This window comes from Periplaneta americana, chromosome 1 (assembly GCF_040183065.1).
Source record: "Periplaneta americana isolate PAMFEO1 chromosome 1, P.americana_PAMFEO1_priV1, whole genome shotgun sequence".
Lineage (NCBI taxonomy): Eukaryota > Metazoa > Arthropoda > Insecta > Blattodea > Blattidae > Periplaneta > Periplaneta americana.
The window spans coordinates 93,015,497-93,036,976 of NC_091117.1; the positions used below are offsets into that span (position 1 = coordinate 93,015,497).

General features: G+C 35.0%; 1 protein-coding gene across 1 annotated transcript in view; it reads left to right on the forward strand.

The window, feature by feature from the left end:
- Positions 1-21,480, forward strand: part of LOC138698373 (acetyl-coenzyme A transporter 1) — a 104,401-nt gene that overhangs the window by 74,996 nt on the left and 7,925 nt on the right. The gene's annotated exons all lie outside the window — the stretch shown is intronic.

Here is a 21,480-nt window from a genome sequence, read left to right on the forward strand (position 1 = left end):
TATATTTTAAGATGTATCATCATCATCATCATCATCATCATCATCATCATCATCATCATCATCAGTTGACCTGGTTGGCGAGTTGGTATAGTGCTGATGGCCTTCTATGCCCAAGGTTGCGGGTTCGATCCCGGGCCAGGCTCATGTCAGTACATTTACTCGCATGTAAAATAACTCCTGCGGAACAAAATTCCGGCACATCCGGCAATGCTGATATAACCTCTGCAGTTGTGAGCGTCGTTAAATAAAACATATCATCATCATCATCATCATCATCATCATCATCATCATCATCATCCAGAACAAGTATTAGGCCATATGACCTGTTATGGCTTCAAAGAGAAATTTTCATACCATTGTTTCCTTGGATGACCCAGTATTCTCTTCCTGTGTGGCTGATAGTGGAGCATGGATTTAGTATTAAGTGGGATCTCAGGTTGTAGATATTCATCCAGTTACTCTAGTTTAACTGAAGTTCTGCCATTATATCTTCATTACCATTGTGTTCTCATCTTGTATATCCTACTGTTGATCGCATAAACCTCATTTATTTGGCTGTTATTCTGCTTCCATCTTTTTTTTTCTAAAAATCTATGCCTCACTCCCATAAGTACAGGTCTTGCTAAGGTGTTGTGCAGGCATATTCTAGTATGCCTCTGTAGTAGCAAATGTTTTATTATGTTATTAATGATTCCCATTGTTATACAATTTTTAAATTTTGTCCATTGTGTCTAATTCATCATAAAATGAAAGTTTATAATCATCTAAACAATTAGATTATGAAAATTGCAACCATATGTCAATATGCGATTTTAATTTTAATAAGTCACACCAAAGCAATTTTGTGGGGAATTTTACATTTAAAAATCAATGTCACACAGAATCAGATACGGTATAGCATGACACAACATTTTGTCAGATGGTACTTGTCTCTCATTGATTTCTTATAATGTGGTGCATACAGAATCAGATGCGACAAAACGGTCTCGAGCAGACACGAGGTAGCTCAGTTGGAAAGAGCACTGGTACGTTCAACCAGAGGTCCCGGGATCGATACCCGGCCCCGGAACAATTTTTCCCTTGAAATTATTCAAATCTGCTTCACAGGGAGCCTTACCTGAAAGACTAGATTAGCATGTACAAAATGTGTTTACAATTTGTGGAAAATTATTAAAGAATTTAACTTGTAAATGTTTATGGCTATTTGTTGTCTTCCTTAACCTGTAATGTGAAATATTTATATCATGCTTATTTCTATAGTCCCGTTGCTCTAATTTCTGGCAGCCAATCACGTTGCAGGTCGGCTACATTTAAACGTGTGCGTCTTGTGATTCGCTGATGGAGACGTTATGCATTTCCTAAGGTTGGATAAATACTTAATATAATCGCCCGCCATTTTGGCTCTTTCGTTGGTGTTCGCAGAAAGCACACGAGGACGTTATTTGCCGCTCAATTATTTGCTGAATTATAGTGTGTTTGATTTATTATCATAGGAGCTACGACATGATAATGTTTAACGGTGTGGAAAATAGATCCCTCGTCTGGTAGCTCGGCAACGAAAGAACAAAAATGGCGAACGATACTACCTACCTAGACTTTATAGATCCTTGACTTCCTAAGACATAAGCAAAGAGGGGGAGTCATGCTGGGAATAACAGCGCCGCGACTTTAGTACCATAATTGTGAACAAAACAGCATTAAAAAAAATTCTTGTTTATGTTCCTTGATGTAAACCAAATTAGAGTAAATGAACAAGGAATGTAATGGAATTTACCGGAGTGGGACACTATGGCCCAGCACTGTGACCTGTTATAATCTATTGTGCTAAGCCTCAAGCTAAGTGCATTTCCAAACCCACACTGGCTGACTATACTAAGGCTCGCTGTGTACTCAGGTTTCGAGCAAGCAACCTCCCCCCCCCTCGTCCATAGGCCAGCCCCCTCCGTGCATCACCAGCCAGTGATCTGGGAATACTATGAAATGATGACGAAATGGAGAAATGGTGATGGAATGATATAGATGCATAATATAGGAAAACGGGAGAACCCCGAGTAAAACCCCAACTGCGACTTTGTCCACCACAAGTGTCACTATGGATTCCAACTGCGACCTTGTCCACCACAAGTGTCACTATGGATTTTTCAATGAAAAATCTCAGACCTGACTGGGACTCGAACCCGGGACACCTGCATGACAGGCTGAAGATCTGACCACTCAGCCATTGCAGGGATGAAAATGTACAAGGAAGACAATTATTGTCTCAATTTGTAAGGAAATGAAACTATCTCTACAAAAATCTTTTTTAGATAGTCGTTGAATACATCTTATAGCTCTTTTTTTTTTCCAAATAAAGGCTCCGAAGTCTAATACTATAATTTAAAATTGAGTGCAAAAAGGCATAATATGCAGTTAGTAACGTATGAGTAATGGTAGTTCTTAGTTTTCAGTAAAAAAAAATTACTCTAGATAATTTCTTACAGATGTTATCAACATGTTTTTCCCACTTCAATTTGCTATCTAATATTATATCCAGTAATTTAATTTGTTCACATGAATTTAAAGAGAACATTATATTTTCAGTTTTATTCGTATATATTGCAAGACAATTTAACCAAAACCATACTTTGGCAGTTTAAACCGAATTTTCTATTGTATTTTTAACCAGTGGGTCTTTGTCAGTGAGACAGAAAGTCGTATCATCAGCATATAAAATCGGGGTGCAGGGTACATTTGCATCCAAATAAGTGACAAAAATTATAAATAAAAAAGGGCCCAAAACTGACTTGAGTTTTGTTTGTCACTACCATTTGTTGGCGATTGGTTAACTAGGATATAAAAAGTTGCAATTCAACATCTCTCACTTCATAATAACAAAGCTTTTTAATGAAAATATCATGTACAGTACAATCAAACACTTTCGTTAAATCAATTAAGGTTGTGCCTGTACAGTTCGGACTTGTCTTGGCCTCTGCTGTCAGTGCCATTCCTGTGTGGCAGTCAGTTGCAGACTGGATCACTCAGTAGAACGGAATTAAGAAATTACAGATTCGAGGCCAGATGAGTGAGAGAGACAGTACTGTTAATAGACCTTTGACTGAGGAAAGTTATCCCAGCGTCATTTATATTTGCTTATGGATAGACTTTCTGTCTTTCCAAATGTGTTTTAGAAGATGTGTTTTCAGTTTTATTCCCTTCTAAATTTCGCTGTGGGATATTGTATTCTGAGTAAGAAAAGTGGCCTACAAACTAATAGCTCACATGATATCCAGTCGATTGTACAGAATGATTACTAAATATCGTGTGTACCATTAAGATCCTTTATCATGTCATTTTTTTCCCCAAGTCGAATATGGCAAATAATGCTATAGATAGAAATGGATTTATTCAACAATTACACTACAAATACCAGAATTTACTGGAATTTACCTTTAAATCCAGCGCATGGGTTTTTTGACCATATGTGCTTTGTGTAAAATAGCCCTTACTTAGTAGGCTTCTCCCCTTTCACCAAAATTATAATCTAACTAGAGACATACACGTGTATTAAATAGATGCAAATTCTTCCTTTCTTCTACTAAAAAATCCTTAATTATCGATGTCAAATCTTTATAATAAGATTTACAAACACTTCCTTCATAAGCATTAACAAACATTTTCGCTTCCTTCTATATTTTCCATTGAAAAGCTCTAAATTAAAAGCATCACAAAATGCAGGCAGCTCACTCCTTTCAACATTTTTATGATTTCTTTCTTTCTTTCTTTCTTTCTTTCTTTCTTTCTTTTTTTTAAGCAGCATGCTCCATTATTTTGCAGTAATACTACATGCTTGGAATATGCATTTAAATCAGATTACAATTCATTTACGTAAGTGTAGTAATGTTTTTACAGGATATTGTGTTCGTATTTTGGACTGTAGTTTGTATATGGCTTTTATAAATATTGTGAACAGTTTCAAATACTTCTTTATTTTATTAGTTCATCTTTGGTTGGAGGCCATGTTCCTTCTCTGATAGTAACGTTATTACGCATAATGTCCCTTATCTTTTTAAGCATTCTTAAATAAAAGTGGTCTATAGTTTGAGCTCCCTGGTTGCAAACACAAGTTGGGTTGTCTATTATTTTGAATCTGTGTAGGTATGACTTGGTTTTCCCATGGCCTGTCATCAGTGCTATAGACTCTGAAGTAACAGGAAATTTCAGTTTTAATCGCTGCTTTATGGATGGGAAGAATGCTTTACACATTGCTGCTTTTGTAGTGTTGCTCCATTCTGTCAGCCATCTGTCAATTCCTTTGTTCTTGGATGTAGAAACTTATCTGTGCTCTTTCGTAGGCTGTTTCAGTGCCTTCATCTTGAGCTGCTTCCTTTGCCAGTTTGTCTGCAAGTTCATTTCCTTCAGTGCCTGCATGGGTTTTCACCCAGCCAATATGTCTTTCCCACCTCTGGTTTCTAAGTTTTCTTATTTTCCTCCTCATGTTTTCGATAATGCAGTCATGTTTGGAAGTGTTTATGTACAAATTTATTATTTCTTAAACTTAAGCTCCTAGTTCACATTTAAATTTGGCTCATCTATCTTACTGTAATCATTACTATTCTTATATGTGTGTTATTCTGTGTTTTTGGCAACCCAGGATGCCTGGGCAGACTATTTCTTGAAATAAATTATATAGTGATATCAGACTATCTGTATTTATAGCTGCTGTTCAATCTTCTTCTTGAATGTCTTTCATTGTGCTCAGGCTTTCTAAAGCTTTCAGGATTAACCCACCTTAGTTCTTTACTGGATCTATTCACTTTCTTCTCCTTTGCAGCATCCACACAATCCCCGAAAGACAGATTTTCAATTTCTTTAAACTTTATCCATTTTATTAAACCTACTAACTAACCCATCGCGATCAACGCCCTCTCATCATCCTATATGATTCAGATGACAATGATTTGTAAACTGTAACTCATCACTCATCACTAGCATTCAACCATTTCAGTCACACATACTATGTCAAATTCGATCATAAATTTAAAAAACCTTTGTTACATATTTCACTCTTCATCTCTTCAGTATTCCAGCACCCTAATGTGAGGAGAGTTTGACATGGCTATTGCCCGTCAACCACTAACACTCTCTTTCCTTTTCTTATCTCCACCACTTGTTGAAACTTTCTTCTGTTAGATACTTCCACCCCTACTGTCTTCTGTCACCTGTCCCTTACAGTTGCGTGGTGGGCCTGCACTGTCTATGTTACTGGCCTGGGGCTCCAATAGCTCTTCCGATATCTTTGGAATCATCCTTCCCCACAGGTGGTGTTTTGCCTTTAGTTTGGGTCTGTAATTCGCAGTCCTCGAACCCAGACTTGACACCTGGCACTTTCTTCCAAAGGGTTGTCCAGGTTCTCCAACTCTTCTCTGTGCCACACATTGATAATTAATTTTATCATATTGAAGCACTGGATGACAGCCCTTTCATCTCGCCTCAGATATGTGGCATTTGAGGTACTCTCTCATTGAAGTCCTTGGAGATAGTAATTCCAGTTCCCCTTAGAAATTTACTGTCCTGAAGGATGCAGCATTTCATTTTGTAGTGCGCCATTCTACAAATGATGAGTCAATTTCCACCATTCTTCCTTTCTACTCTATGTGCTGTCCATCAGATCAATGCTGATTTGTGCTGTTACATGCTGTATCATATCCTCAGTTTCCTTCCATCTTTCCCTGCCCTCTTCATATACACCATATTTCACAGTATACCTTCCTTTCTAGCCTATCTGCCTTCCGGTGCATAGTAGTGGTAGGTTTATTTTGCCTGGCAGAGTTAAGGCCTTGAGGCCTTCTCTTCCACTCAACCAGGTTTCAATAATACAAATACATGAGATACAAAATTTGATTGCAAAACAACACAAAAGAAAATAACTTAGAAATTACATAAAATATAGTAGGAAAGTACAATAGACAAGATCAGTTACATAATATAAAATTACAAATGGTCAAGATCAGTTACATAATATATAAAATAAAGTAGAAAATTACACATAATCAAAATCAGTTACGTAACATAAGGGGAATACACACACACACACACACACACACACACACACACACACACACACACACACACACACACAAACACACAATTTATAAGATCTAAAATGCCCGAGACAAATTGGACGATTAATTTACTTGAGATATATTATTCAGTTAATATACTAATTGGAGAATACATATGGGTGACAAGACATAAAATGTTGATTAGCAAAGTCCTACTAAATGGCATACAATCACAAATGATTAAGTAATATATGAAGATAATATAAAAAAAAAGACAAGAGAAAAAAAAAAAAAGAAGAAGAGAGAGGAGAAAAAAATAACAACTTGGTCATTTAAGACTATTTAGAAACTTCCGCAAGAGTCTAGTTCTGTTCATTAAAGACATTTCTAAGTAGAGTGTACTTAAAAGATTTTAGACTCCGGCTGCTCCTGATTTCCTGTGACAAGGAATTCCAGGAACGAGCTATGTGTATTGTGAAGGAAGCAGAGTAGAGAGATGTTTGATGGAGTGGAATTGATAGAACATGGTTATGCTGTGAACGTGTATCACGGTTGTGGTGGGATGCTAAAAGTGTGAAGCGAGGAACTAGGTAAATAGGTGTGGAATTATTTAAAATCTGATACAGCAAACAGAGTGAATGAACTGAACGTCTCTCCCATAAACGAAGCCAATATAATTGAAAGAAATACTCGGAGACATGATCATAACGACGGCTGTCAAAAATGAAACGAACACAAGCATTATGAACACGCTGAAGCCTCAATGACAATTCAACACTAAGATCACTATACAAAACGTCGCAATAGTCAAAGTAAGGCATCACCAGAGTCTGTATCAAGATCTGTTTCAGTTTAGAAGAAAAGAAATTTTTCAGTCTTTTCAGAGAATGCAAGATTGAGAAAGTTTTCTTACAGACATATTTTACCTGTGCATTCCAGCTGAGATTCGAGTCGAAATGGAAACCTAAGTTTTTAACCGTAGTACTGAATGGTATTATAGTATTATTTAAAGTCACTGGCAAAAATGTATTAATGTTGATGGAAGATAGTAATCTTTGATGTCCTAGTAGAATTACTTGAGTTTTCCCGGGATTAAGGTTCAGCCCGCATTTTCTAGCCCAGCTGCTGATAGTGTCCTTATCTTATCGCTAACATTATACTTTTCAAGCCCTTCTTTTATATCTTTGGAGAGTTTTTCTACCATCTTTCTAAGAGCCTCCACTACTTATGTAGGGGAGCATGGGGTACAGTGTAACAAAAAAAAATATTTTTCTATATTGTGGCAAAAATTTTAATCATACGTAAATTTATTTTATATGTACTCCTTCCTACATCTTTTTAGAACAATTTGAAACCAAGAAACTTTTAGAATTTTTAGAGACAAGTCATATATTTGAATTTAATTAGCGTCAGGCAGAATGTTACAGTGTGCCCCAGCACGGGGTACAGTGTAACATAGCCTGGGGTACAGTGTAACATTACTTTTTTGTGTCATACATTTTGATACAAAGAATACAAAATGAATTCTAATATTGAAACTTGCGCAATTTCACGTATACAAACACATACATATACAAGATTACACTTCTTTCAGCGAATGTCATAGTTACTTAGGTTCACTTCAAATTTCACGCAAGCATTGTGACATATGGTTTTTGCTAAATAAGTAGGTTGTGGTAAAATCATCACAATATCACACTCAGGTACAGATGCAATATCTGGCTCTTGAGGAAAAGGAAAGTCATTTGTATACTTCAATCCTTTCCTAAGGAATGTCACCTCATAATCACCATCAGCATCTTTACCTTTTTCTACCTTTCCTACATAAAAAACAGAATGTTTTCCTGAGAATCTTACTAAAACATAATCTCCCTTGATGGGTGCAGGCTTCTCTGTCCAGTTCGATGATTCATCTTCAAACTCTGGCATCCAGTCTTCATCATCTGAAGAAGCAAGTGGTACTACTGTATCTTCATTCTCGCTTTCACCGTCAAACAGTTTCTTTGACACTCTCTTTTTTTTTTTTTTTTGCCCTTTTTTCCCCTCTCTCTGTAGCGATCGTTCTCTGATTGCCTCTCTCACTGGTATGTTTCTAGTTATACAACTCTTTCCCCTCTTCCTATCTCCTTTTGTTCCTTTTCTATTTTCAGCTTTGGGAAAACCTCTGAAATTTTCGGGTCCTACAAAAGTTGGTAATGGCATTGTGGGTGAGGTGATTCTTAGTTGTCTCATGAGTGATGCATTGTTGATGTCACTTGTGGGGTCCAGACCTGTCTTTGGACAGTTGACTGAGCAATAACAACAGTAATTGTCTTTGTGGAGATTCACTGAGGATAAGAAGCAGTCATCATTGCACAGCTTATACAATGTTCTCATTTTATGAGGAAACTTCGCATCATTCCACTGCCGGTCGACTTCCTGCTCTCCCGACTGCAGCATGGGAAGCCAGTTCTACAAAACAACCCCGCAGTTAGTTGCTTCTGAGAATTGTACTAGAACGTGTGTGTGACTGTTGCTTGTGTATTAAGTAATCAATTGGAAAATGAAGTATACAGTTGGACAGAAAATTTGTTTGCTGGAATGTTACGTGAAAAAAGATAACTATAGAAGATGAGTTCGGAGTTATAATGTCTTGCAAATCGTGAACTTATATTATTCTTAATTGCTAAATACCTTGATTTGCCAGTAGTAACGGAACACACTCTCCTCCAACACTCAGGAAAGTGTATACTGGAGTTCCACTGTAATCTAGTTTCCTCGTAAAATAAGAGCACTGTATGTAGAATTACATATGCAAATAAATCAGACACAACTTCACTTTAACCTGCCTATAAGCTAGCCTCAGAGACTGTCGAAATAAAATTGAATTCAAACGCAAACTTAAGCCTGGTTCCCATGATGCTTGTTTTTTTGATGGATTTCAACCTGGGAGCGCTGATGGCTACCCTGCGTGCTCACTACTAGAAATAATGCGTTCTGCTTGCTGCTTTGGTGGCTAGCTTGCTGGATTTTGAGATTAAGTTGCTTGCTATTTTTCGTGTTGGTTTGCAGACTGGAACCAAAGATGATAATATAGTATCACCACTGAAACCATGTTGCCATATTCGTTGTTTTCCAACTAAATCTGTTTTTTTTTTTCTATATTCTATAGTTTCTAAGAAACAGCAATTAAATATCGGACTTTAGCTGTTTTAGACTTATGGTTTAATTACTTTATTATGACATTTACTATTGTTAATGTAGGACTTTGGTTGTTTTCCACTCACAGTTTAGTTTCTTTTTGATCATGAGTATTGGCAACAGATGAAACAGCAGATGATTTTCCAATTTGAACTGTGAAAAGAGCCAGCTGCGTGTGAACAGTAACAAGCACAGTAGCAAACATGGAAGCCATCAGCATACCCATCAGAGAACCAAGCTTGCTGGCCAGCAAGGAAACAAGCACCGAAACCAGCACCGTGGGAACTGGGCTTTACTAGGCACTTGGTCAGTAATTGAGATTCGTTCAGACATGGCTTCTTGTAAATATGTCTCTTATCTATCACAAAATATATCAGTATTCGGTAATTTGATCACTATATAATTTTATTACCCTAGGTTTAATTTTTATCTAAGTAAAAAAAATATTTCTTTGTTCTTAACTTGTATAATAAATTGTCTAGCCTTTATTAATCTTTAGTACTTTGACATTTATTGTAATTGTAAATTTAATATTAATTATAATTGTATTCTTCGTATTGTAATTGTAATACCCTGGTAAAGGGGAAGAGAAGGCTTGATGATCTTATCTCTACCAGGTTAAATAAATATATAATGCCATAAGCCAAGAAAGATACAGTTTAACTATTAAATGATCAATTGCAATGTACAGAAGTGTCGAAAGTTACAACAGTATAGCGATCAATTTGTGAACACGGGACCTGAAGATATGCTGTCTTCATGCAGACTGATGCCTTAGATCTGTGCGTGTGAAAGCCGAAATTGTTATACTCAGACATTTGCCATATGTGTATCATTGAACTGTATCACTGCAAAAAAATTAAGACAATACAAATACCAAAATATGGGGCTCAGTGTTTAAGCGCTCTCCTTTATTATCTTGATTGTAGTTCAGCTGCTGAGTGTATGACATTGACAGTTTTTAGCAGCTTCAGTTTGTACTTGTCATATCTATGGTGAGACCATTAGAAAACTTCTGTTGTAAATGTTTTAAAGTTATACTGTTGCTGCTACTACTACAGTGCGTATACTAACTGGCTTCGCAATGAAACAAGCGGCAGTATTCGACCTGGCAGTGATGTAAAGTTGGTACTGTGTAGCACCTAGTTTAAACACTTAGGAATATTAACATCTCCTCTCTCGCTCCTTCCCACCCTCCACCATTCAATGAGGCCAAGGTCATTAACTCTACCTGCATGATACCAATACAACTCCTCGAGTCCTCACGTTCTGCTTGCCAATTCTCCTGCGGAGCAAGTTAGTATACGCACTGTACTATTACTACTAATCTACTACTACTGCCATCACTCTGTAGTAGTGGTGATGGTGAGAGTGGTGGTGATAACAAGGACGACGACGATGATGATGGTGATGATACTATACATTAATGGAAATAAAATTGCACTGTTGAAGAAAAATCATTTTCCGACTTTCTTAAGGTTTACTACAGCCATTTGCAATTTAAAAGCAGATTATAAACATTAACTGTTCGTAAAAATCTTCATCATCAGCTATTTAAACTCTTTACAATGTTCGTCTTCGTTATCTTTCTGTGTTCTACTAGTGCTGTCGCTATTGACTATACTATGTTATACAAGCAAGGCAAGAATGTGCCCTATTAATAATTAGGTCATAAAACAATCATAATATTTTCTCACCTGACGTAACAAAAATTGTCAGAGCTGTATTCTCAGCAACTGTAATATAAAACTTTATGGTGCTTTTTATTAAATACTTCTACAGCTTTGCTAGGGAAGGTTAAAATTGAATCAGTGAGATGCAAAAGGAAAATATTCCATATTGCACAATTTTAAGAAAAATAGCTGTGTTAGAAAGAGTGGGTGAAGAAAGAATGATGCTGAAACTGTTCAGAAAGAGGAAAAGAAATTAGTTGGGTCACTGGCTGAGAAGAAACTGCCTACTGAAGGATGCACTGGAAGAAATGATAAATGAGAGAAGAGTTTGGGATAGAAGAAGATATCAGATGATAGACGTCATTAAGATATGTGGTTCATATGACAAGACAAAGAGGAAGGTAGAAAATGGGAAAGACTGGAGAATGCTGGGTTTGCAGTGAAAGACCTATATTTGGGCAGAACAATATGAATGACGAAAAAAAAAATGTTAGGAGGAGAACTGATACACATTAAAGAAAAAGTCACTATTGGTGGTTTGTAGACCTAGTTGAGGTTAATATCTTTTACCTATTTCCCGTAACAGAATGTTTATTGCTATCTCATAATCAAAGCCCAAAGTGCATGGAATGTTTTCCTTTTGTATCTCCCAGTCTTTCATAAGAACAATGCATGGAATATTTTTAATGAATAGCATATGTTACAATCAAACATTCAAAGAAAGTGTCAGAATAATGTTTTAATACATTTGTTTATTTGAAAGGAAATATTGAGCAGAAGAAAAAAAACTTTAAACTGTTCATTCCTCTTTCTTTCACTCACAAAGCACAGTCAGTGAAGCTCTTCTGCATCTTTATCTGTAGACTACAGCACGAGGTTGTTGTCGAACTCCTTGTGCTCATCTGGAATATACTGAACTCTCTTGGCCACATCCTGAAGTTTCTTCTGGTTAATCGAAACTTTATTATCATAAGCATGTGCTGTTGGTAACACTCTGTTCTCACGATCTTTGTAAAGATTAAGAAATCACTCTTCAGTCCATTTATGAATCTGAATGCATCAACGAACTCTTTGCGATTTTTCCTGTAGACGAACTGACTATAATGAACTAATGACTAATCTGAAAATAATTTCGATACTGAAGACTTTTTGTTTGCTTCTTGAATATAAAAGGTTACCACACCTTGCAGTTTATTATCTGCTGAGTTTGCACAGAACTCACTTCAAAGTCAGGTCCGTTCTTCTTTGCATTTCGGACAATGTTGTCATATAGGTGTAATAGTGCAGAAAGGAAGACATTAGTGGAGTGCTTTCATTCTGCATGTCATTGGAACTTTCACAGCTGATTTTAACAGAGTCAAAATGAAGGAATATTTTCTTTTTTTTTTACCAATAGATGGGACTTGTGTTAACCCTCAACTGGTATTGCTTTTTAAATGTACGTAAGGATATCTAGCCATATGGGTCTATATTGACCCATAGATACCAGTTGAGGGTTAAGAAACAAAATGGTTATTTCAGTTTGGAATAGCCAAAAAGTGGAATGTTTTCCTTTTGCTTCTCACTGATTCAGTTATGGAATTTAGATAAAAGTTGAAGATCAATATTACGTAAGAAATTATTTTAAAATATGTTGTTATGCTAGGTAACTATCGGTGCTGGATCCCAGACTCATTTCACTGGCATTACCACCTTCATTTCATTCAGATGCTAAATAACCTGAGATGTTGATACAATGTCGTAAAATAACCTACCAAAAAAAATTGTTATTACTTTATATTTCATACAATTCTGAACTTGAACTCTTGTTTACTATGATCTTAATTTTATTGTTACTGTAGTCGAAGTCTAGTAACATACCTTTCACTTGATTGTTTAAAGATATACATTCATAAATTTCTGAGGCATTTTAAAATGGTTTTTGTTTCTAAATATTTCCACTTAATGTGGGAAAAGAATATTCGTGAAGATATTGGAATGACGTGAACTTCATGGATGTTTTACTGTTAAATAACCAACTTGTATATAAACTGACAACAGTGAAACAGAAGGCTTTAATAACGAGTTAATTGTTATTCAGAGGCTTATTGGTGCTGACACAGTAAGGAAAGGTTGTCACAGTACCGGACATCTTAGCTTTTTTATTATTTAGAGCAATTACAGTGGATCAAATTTCACAACATTTATATTCAAAAGTTAATTTTATGAATTGTTATCTCAGTATTTTAAAAAACATTTCAGAAAAAAGATTGCATTTATGAACTGTCAAAAATGTGTTCCCGGTACCGGATAGTGTTTAAAATTTATAGAATGACTTAATTTTACACAAACATTAACAAAAATTTACAAAAAAATGAAAAATCGACACTTTAATGCATACTAGAATGAAGTGAGATAATTCATTATCTATTTGCAACGGTCATATCTAATAAATAATATTCTCGCTGTTTGTGCATTTTTCGTTTGCCCAGCCACCATAACCCAGGAACTGCACCTTGTGCTCCCAGAACATTTCAACGCATATCACACATTTTATTTTACTTATGGAGTCTTCATTTTGGCTTCAAAGACCCCTCTCTACTCTACTACCAGTTAAGGCTGGTTCACAAATGAGAACATTCACAATTAACTATTGTGAATGCTCACATTTAAATACATTTATTTTAACATTATTTCTGTTCTAGTTCTCGTTGTCGCTTCCATTCCCAGTTTATTGTGAACCAGCCTTTACCATTCTCAAAATTCACCTTGCTTCGTGATCTCTTGAGGGATCCTGGAATATTCTCTGATCTCTTTTTCCTGGTTGTGAGTTTCCTCCCAAGTTCATCTGTTACTGTGGACGTGTCCCCAGTATCTTTTGGAAGTCCCTCTGGAACATCAGATTCAGGATTTTATTGCGTTCTTGTAGCCGAAGGAGAAACAGGAATATCATATGCATTCAGGACCTCTGCACATGACTACTCTTTTGGACTATCTTTTGGAAGTCTCTCAATGTAGATGGAATTGCTACGTAGCAAAGATTGGAACAGGCAATGGGCTAGCTCAGGCTTCTGAGGAACATCACTTTCAGAATTTTCTTGAGTTCTTGTAGCCGAAGAAGAAACAGGAATAGCATCTGCATTTAGGACCTTTGCACGTGAATGGTCTTCTGGAATAGGCCTGTTCATAGAAGGAATAAAATCCAAATCTATGGAGATGTTCTTGTTGAATGGCTAGATCCCAGTGCATTCAAATACAAACTTAGCCAAATCCATCCCACAATAGATCTACAAGGATACTTTTAGATGCAGAATAACGATTCATCGCTTGTCTTATTGATAACCTACCCGATAGAGCAGTATCAACAGCCTTTTTCGTTTGTTCTTCCTCCCATTTTCCTTTTATCTATGTTGCCATTTCGAGAAACTGCCATTTCGTCCAGTACTGGGAACTAATACTGTGTCAGATATTGGACACTCAACACGTGTTAGGGAAAAAAAAAATTATTGTGAGAAGAAAATGTTAAACTGCCCAACTATAAATACACCGTATTATACCTAATTTATCTACGAATTGTCAAAGTGTTTGACATTATTTATTAACTCAATTTAAATGGTATCAAATGAACTGTAAAAATAGCTCATGTTAGTTGTTAAACACAGTCAGATTGCTTTGAACTCTCTAGAACACACACACACACACACATACACACACACTAACAAAAGACTGTCATAATCTGTTCATCTACAATCCTCACAGGATTCTACGCTCTCATATGAGTAAGCTTCTATTATCTAGCGGGAAAGACAGGGAACTAGCTACTGTCCGATACTGGGCACTGTCCAGTACTGTGGCAATCTTCCCTAGTTATAATTTAGTTCCTTATACTTTCATTTGCACACACTTAACTCTGTCTCAAAATGCTGTCATTGAAATTCATTAGTCATTTCTAAATCATCATCTTTTTGTCATAATTTTCAGTTCCATTCTTATTGTAGTTTGTTATAACAATCATGTTATGCATGGGATAGGTACATTTCAGACCTGTTTCTTAAACTAGGAACAAATAATTATATTTTTATCTATTTTTGTATTGTGACTGAAAAGAGCTAAGTGAGATTTCATTGGTATTTCCACCTAAATATTTAATTGGCAATAGAACAAAGATTTTCAAGAACAAATGCTTTAAAATAACTTAATTGTACACTAACTAAACACTTTTGAAAAATTTATATGTAGTTAAAAGAACATATGATTTTTAAAAATTCTACAATTTTCATCCAAAACTGTGCAATTAAAACTACATAAACATGCCTACAATACTATCATCTGTACAAAATTTGGTGCCATTAGAGCTAATAGTCTTGAAATTATATTTTTAAAATATATTTTATATTGATGTCTCTAAAAAGACTCCTTGTGTTAAAGTTTTCAAAATTTTTATTGATATTTGTTCAGAAGCTTCAAAAAATAGTTATGGGAATAAAAATTAATTAGCTTTTTGAGGTCAGCCTAAATAGACAGTCACAATCAATTTTTTAATTTCATGAATTTACCATTTACCATTATAGCATATTTTAATCCAGTGCAGTATGAAGGAACTTTTCATACATAATATGCTGATTAAATTTCATTTATCAACATTTAATTGACCTATGTGATAAGTTTCAGACCAATCTGACATTAACTGTTGTGCAAAGAGCTTTTTTTTATTCAATAAGTTGCTTAAAATTTTTGAGTTGAAAAAACAGCATTAAAAAAACATTTAAAACAGTCTCAAATATAATTAAGACCATAAAAACAAAAAAAAGTGGATTTTTTTTTCTAACATCATTTCACCATAGTCTTCCCTTAAACCATGAAATGTTACCTTTACTTGCATGCCAAAAATTTCTATTTTTCCTTGGAAACCAACCTGAAATTTGAGAAACGAAGTGATGAATAACCCAATTTCTGCAGGCGTAGCGGTAATTAACTCAGTTTCTGCATATGTAACGAATTGAGTAATGTTAAAAAAGCAAAGGATATTTCTTTAAAAGTAATGCCATCCTTTTGTCAGACAGTGATTACTGAATCTGAGGAGTATGGCATGTTGTAAGTGTAGGCCTACATACACTTTCCCCTCAAGTTCTGAAATTATATTTAGAAAATTAACATGCACAATTTCAGTCAATAGAATATATTCTTTTCATTTTCCCATTTAATTTAATTTTTCCTCAGATTCATTCAAAATATAGATTCGCATGAGAATATGAATAAATCTTGTACATGAAGGAGGGAAAGGAACTGGCCACCCTACCCCATTATCTCCTGGCTCAGTTGCATCATTATTGATGCCTTATTGGTGTCACTTATGAGGTTAAAACCTGTCTTCGAACAGTTGACCAACAACAACAACTTGTACATGAAACAGGATTTTATCAGCTTGTACCAGGAGGCCAGAAGGAAAATGATGTTATTGTCAAGTCCTGCCATTTGATAAATAAACAAATAAATAAACTTGTACATGAATTTTCCAACTGTATACATTTGTAGAGAGATTTTGTAACTACATTACAGCTGTTAGCTGTAATCTTTGTTATATGTAATGAATTTTCATTTGTGAATTTTATATTCATCTTGGACTTTTATAGTAGGCCATACAAATCTGTGTTATTATTAAACATGAACATAAATTTTGTTAGCATATAGTTACTTCTAAAAATGTATACATGACAGCCTGATTTTTTCACATATAAAGTGTCAGCTCAACTTTTGTTAGTGAATTCATTAACAATTGTATTACTTATTTCAGACAAGCTTATTTCTAATTATTTATATTTTTCGGGAAGGTTTGATAGTTGATACTGTAACATCAACATTGCATTTAGTTGTCACTCCTTTTCCTGCATTGATAAGCAATCCAATCTTAAAACAAAGTTAATTTTGTAAGCAGATGGAATTGTTACTTAAGCATAATGAAATAAGTGACTATGTGTAAAGAATAATTTACTGTATGTAATGAAAGATAGCATTCGAACAAAACATGCACTGAGAGATTATTGGACATTGGACTGTTACATATTCTGTGATACAGTACATTAAACTGAGAAGGATTCAATCCGGCATCGAAATGGAATCTGATGTGGCTTAGTGAATAAAGTGTCAGCACGTAGAACTAAAAACCCAGGTTCGAGTCCTGACACTGGAGAGAACTTTTCTCCGTTCTATTCATTCTTCACCATAGGCAATGCAGAATTCCTGCACGGAAATATATGTACTTTGGTACATCATAGTAATAATAACACATAATTAAGTTTTGGTCTTATTCAACACATTTGTCTTATCTTTTAACATAAGTCAGAATAAAGTTTAATAAATGTGTTATTGTTGGGAAAGCAGTGGGGGCTTATTTTATAAACTTTTTTTTTATCAGTAAAGCAATAAGATGGTTACATTATCCCCTTCCCTTTTCCTTTTGAAAAAGAAAAGAAACAATATACCATATTTTAATCGAGTGCCCCAGAATTTAATTCCACTAATTTGTTTGGCTGAAGTGTAGCATTGCCATCTCACTGGTCCTGAGTTTGATTCTGAGGCTGTGTGTGTCTATTTAAGTGTTTTTAATGAGAACAACTATTAATTTTTTGTCCAGTAGTGAGTGTTTTCACTTGTAGGGAACTATCCTAGAATTGGTCTCTTCATCCAAGGCTGCTCTGAAGTATGGGTTCTGCTGCTTGAGCTCATTATGTTTTGTTTCTTTGGAGGTTTTCCCAAACTGTAAGGCGAAAATCAGGTAGTCCATGACCAATTCTGGGTCTCATCTTACCAAGATACCATTTCACTGTTACCAGTTCCATGTAGTCACCAGTCAAATAACCTCTTATTTAATACAGCGTAATTAAATAACCAATTTGAAAAAAATATACTCGACTGTATGGACAAGAGAGAAACTGTTCAAGTTATTATCAGAGAGGCAAAGTCATGTTTTCTACATCAGAGTTCCCTACACTTGGCGAGAGTTTACAGCAGCTGTTTGATAGCACTTGTCCACTTGTGAATAAACTCTTGAGAGTCTCTCTCCATAGTATTTCATTGAAATGGGCATGTAGCCTTTTTTTGTATTGTATTTATTTACATTCCATGGGATTCGTAAATCGCTTCACAGCTAGAATATGGAACATGTAAAAAAAATCTTATTAGTACTGGTACTATAAAGTCTCAATTATAGTCACAATCCAGTTGAAATATATACAAAATAGTTTTACAGTATACGAATAAAACACAAAAGGTTTAGTATCAATACTTAATACAACAGAGAAATATTCATGCAGCATTGTTGAATGTCATAAATTCACCTACAGGATAGAAGGCATGAGAAATTAGGTACTTCTTTAATTTGACCCTAAATGATCTTATGTTTTGAGTTTGATTTTTTGTATCTATAGGGAGGCTATTAAAAATTTTTACTGCCATATAACACACTCCTTTTTGATGCATGATAGACTTGCCAATGGAGTATGAAAATAATTTTTTGACAAGTATTTATGCTATGAACTGTTGAATTAGTTACAAAGTTTTCACGGTTATTTATGAGGAAGTTTATTAATAAAAAAATATACTGACAACACAAGGACATTATTTGTAGTTTTTTTTAATAGCCCTAAACGATTCCCTAGATTTGGCACATACTATTATTCTAATTACTCCTTCTTTTGTATCAGGAATATACTGTTACTATCTGTAGAATTTCCCCAGAATATTATTCCAAAACTCAATACCAAGTGGAAGGATGCAAAGTATATTGTTTTTAACGTATTGATATTTACTATCTCTTGCATAGATCTAATAGCAAAACATGCTGAATTTAGTTTGGAGGTGATTTCTTTAATATGATTTGTTCAATTTAATACATTTGTAAGCCAAGAAATTGGGTTGTTGTTTCTATTAGGGATCTATTATTAATTATTGCGCTTGAAATTTGCGAGGTGAATTTGGGCAGGATTTAAATTGGCATAGGATATGGAAATATTACCTACTTCCTACTGAAAATAGCTATTTTTCCTCGGTGTCTTAAAGGTTGGTATTGCACCATGGTGACTGCATGATTAGGAACCCCATAAAGAATAAGCCTTTACTGTTGCTGTGTAGGGAGATTGAAATGATGACCAGTAAAATTCAGACACCATGTGTTATATTGTTTGATTTATGTTTATTGTACAATTTATTGTATTATTACAAATATATTTTTATAGTATCAGGCCCAATGTAATTTGAACAGACTGATAATTAAATTAGATGCTACATGATACTTTACATTAATAGCATCTCTCATATTCATTGTGATTCGTAACGAACGTGCATAACTGGGGGAACTGACTCCTGAAGGGCTCCATACACACACAAATAATTTTTCAATAAAGACCATTGTGCAAACATGTTGACTGTGTGGAGTGCATTGAGTTGTAGTACAACAATTTGAATTGAATGAAATGTGCTCGAAATTATTTGCGCAGCAGTTTGAAACGTGTATGATAGTGTTTGATAAGGCACACACATACAAGATACCACAAAGTGGCAAATAATCCATTTGGGCGATATTGCTTTTCTCATGATTGTACTTTTTTTTATTGAAGCATAACCATTTCCAGTGGATCACTGAATCCATCCGTAAACAATCTTTGCAGTCCGCAGATGAACTTAGCTCAAGCTCTGCTATTAGGTTTTGATGACTAAAATTACAACTTTTCTACAACCAGTGTGCCATCCAGACCCCTGCTTTCTTTTTCATTTTGAAGATCTCTCCATTTCCTTAGTGCAGTCAGTTACAATTGCCAAACAAGCAGCATCTGGGGTCATCATATCACAACTGATGCTCAGATCATACCATGGATGGTCAAGCAAGTTAACAGGTTTGCACTGCACATTGTTGTGCTGCAAGGGCTGTTGCACAAATTGTTTGTGTACGGGCACCATAAGACCCACTGCTTACTGCACATTTTCAAAGATCCACTTGTGTTCGTATTAGAAAATGTATAAGGCTTTATGAATGGAACTATACAAACATTAGCGAAGCCTTAAACAGAATTAGTAACTACCTGTGTAGCTCAGTCGGTTAAGATGCTTGCCTGACAATCTATAGTTGCTCTCAGGCGCAGGTTCAGTTCCTACTTGGGCTGATTACCTGGCTGGGTTTTTCCCGACATTTTCCCTAACTGTAAGGGGAATGTCAGGTAATCTATGGCGAATCCTCGGCCTCATCTCGCGAAAATACCATCTCGCTATCACCAATCCCATCGACGCTAAATAACCTCGTAGTTGATACAGCGTCGTTAAATAACCAAGTCCTGCCATTTGATAAATAAACAAATAAATAAACTTGTACATGAATTTTCCAACTGTATACATTTGTAGAGAGATTTTGTAACTACATTACAGCTGTTAGCTGTAATCTTTGTTATATGTAATGAATTTTCATTTGTGAATTTTATATTCATCTTGGACTTTTATAGTAGGCCATACAAATCTGTGTTATTATTAAACATGAACATAAATTTTGTTAGCATATAGTTACTTCTAAAAATGTATACATGACAGCCTGATTTTTTCACATATAAAGTGTCAGCTCAACTTTTGTTAGTGAATTCATTAACAATTGTATTACTTATTTCAGACAAGCTTATTTCTAATTATTTATATTTTTCGGGAAGGTTTGATAGTTGATACTGTAACATCAACATTGCATTTAGTTGTCACTCCTTTTCCTGCATTGATAAGCAATCCAATCTTAAAACAAAGTTAATTTTGTAAGCAGATGGAATTGTTACTTAAGCATAATGAAATAAGTGACTATGTGTAAAGAATAATTTACTGTATGTAATGAAAGATAGCATTAGTAAGTATTGTTGCTTATTTACTTTTCGAGAATTTCAATACTGTCCACAGGAGCGTGATTTTCGGGAATAAACTGTGATGATTCTGCAACTGTCGAAATTGGACTATAGTAACTGTTCTTACACAGTACCCTGAGGGACGACTTCCTCATGTTAATTAACGCATGTTAGTCAAGAATCAGCCTGCATAGTATTATACATTACATGTGTTTAATTTGAATTGCTACAGATAAAAATGTAGTTTGTTATACTGTGTGTGTAACTATAATTGTACAGAGGACCAAAAAAATATTTAATAAAAGCACGGTGAGTAATAATCTATTAGACATTAGAAACGAAATAAAAAAGAAATTGATTTTAGACTTTCACAGTGACCCTGTTGTGAAAAAAAAAATGGAATTTTCAATCAGATCTTGAGATATACTTCTGATGTTTCGGTACAGATTCCGCAGTTACAATAGTATTGCGTAAAACTTGAAAAAGTCGCTTACTCTGATCCATTCTGCTTGTCTGACTCAAACACCTAAATTTGCGTTAGGCAATATGAAAAAAATAAGTAGGCCACCCTTTCAGTGATATATTCTTCCTGGTGGAACGTGTAATTAATTCCGAAATACCAAGAGACATTACATCTCAAGACATTTTTTTTTTACAAAAATCAACCATCATAGATTTCCTATGCTAGTTGTTGAACTTTGATCATGTTCTTTCTTCCATCGTCTTGACTTTGTTTAA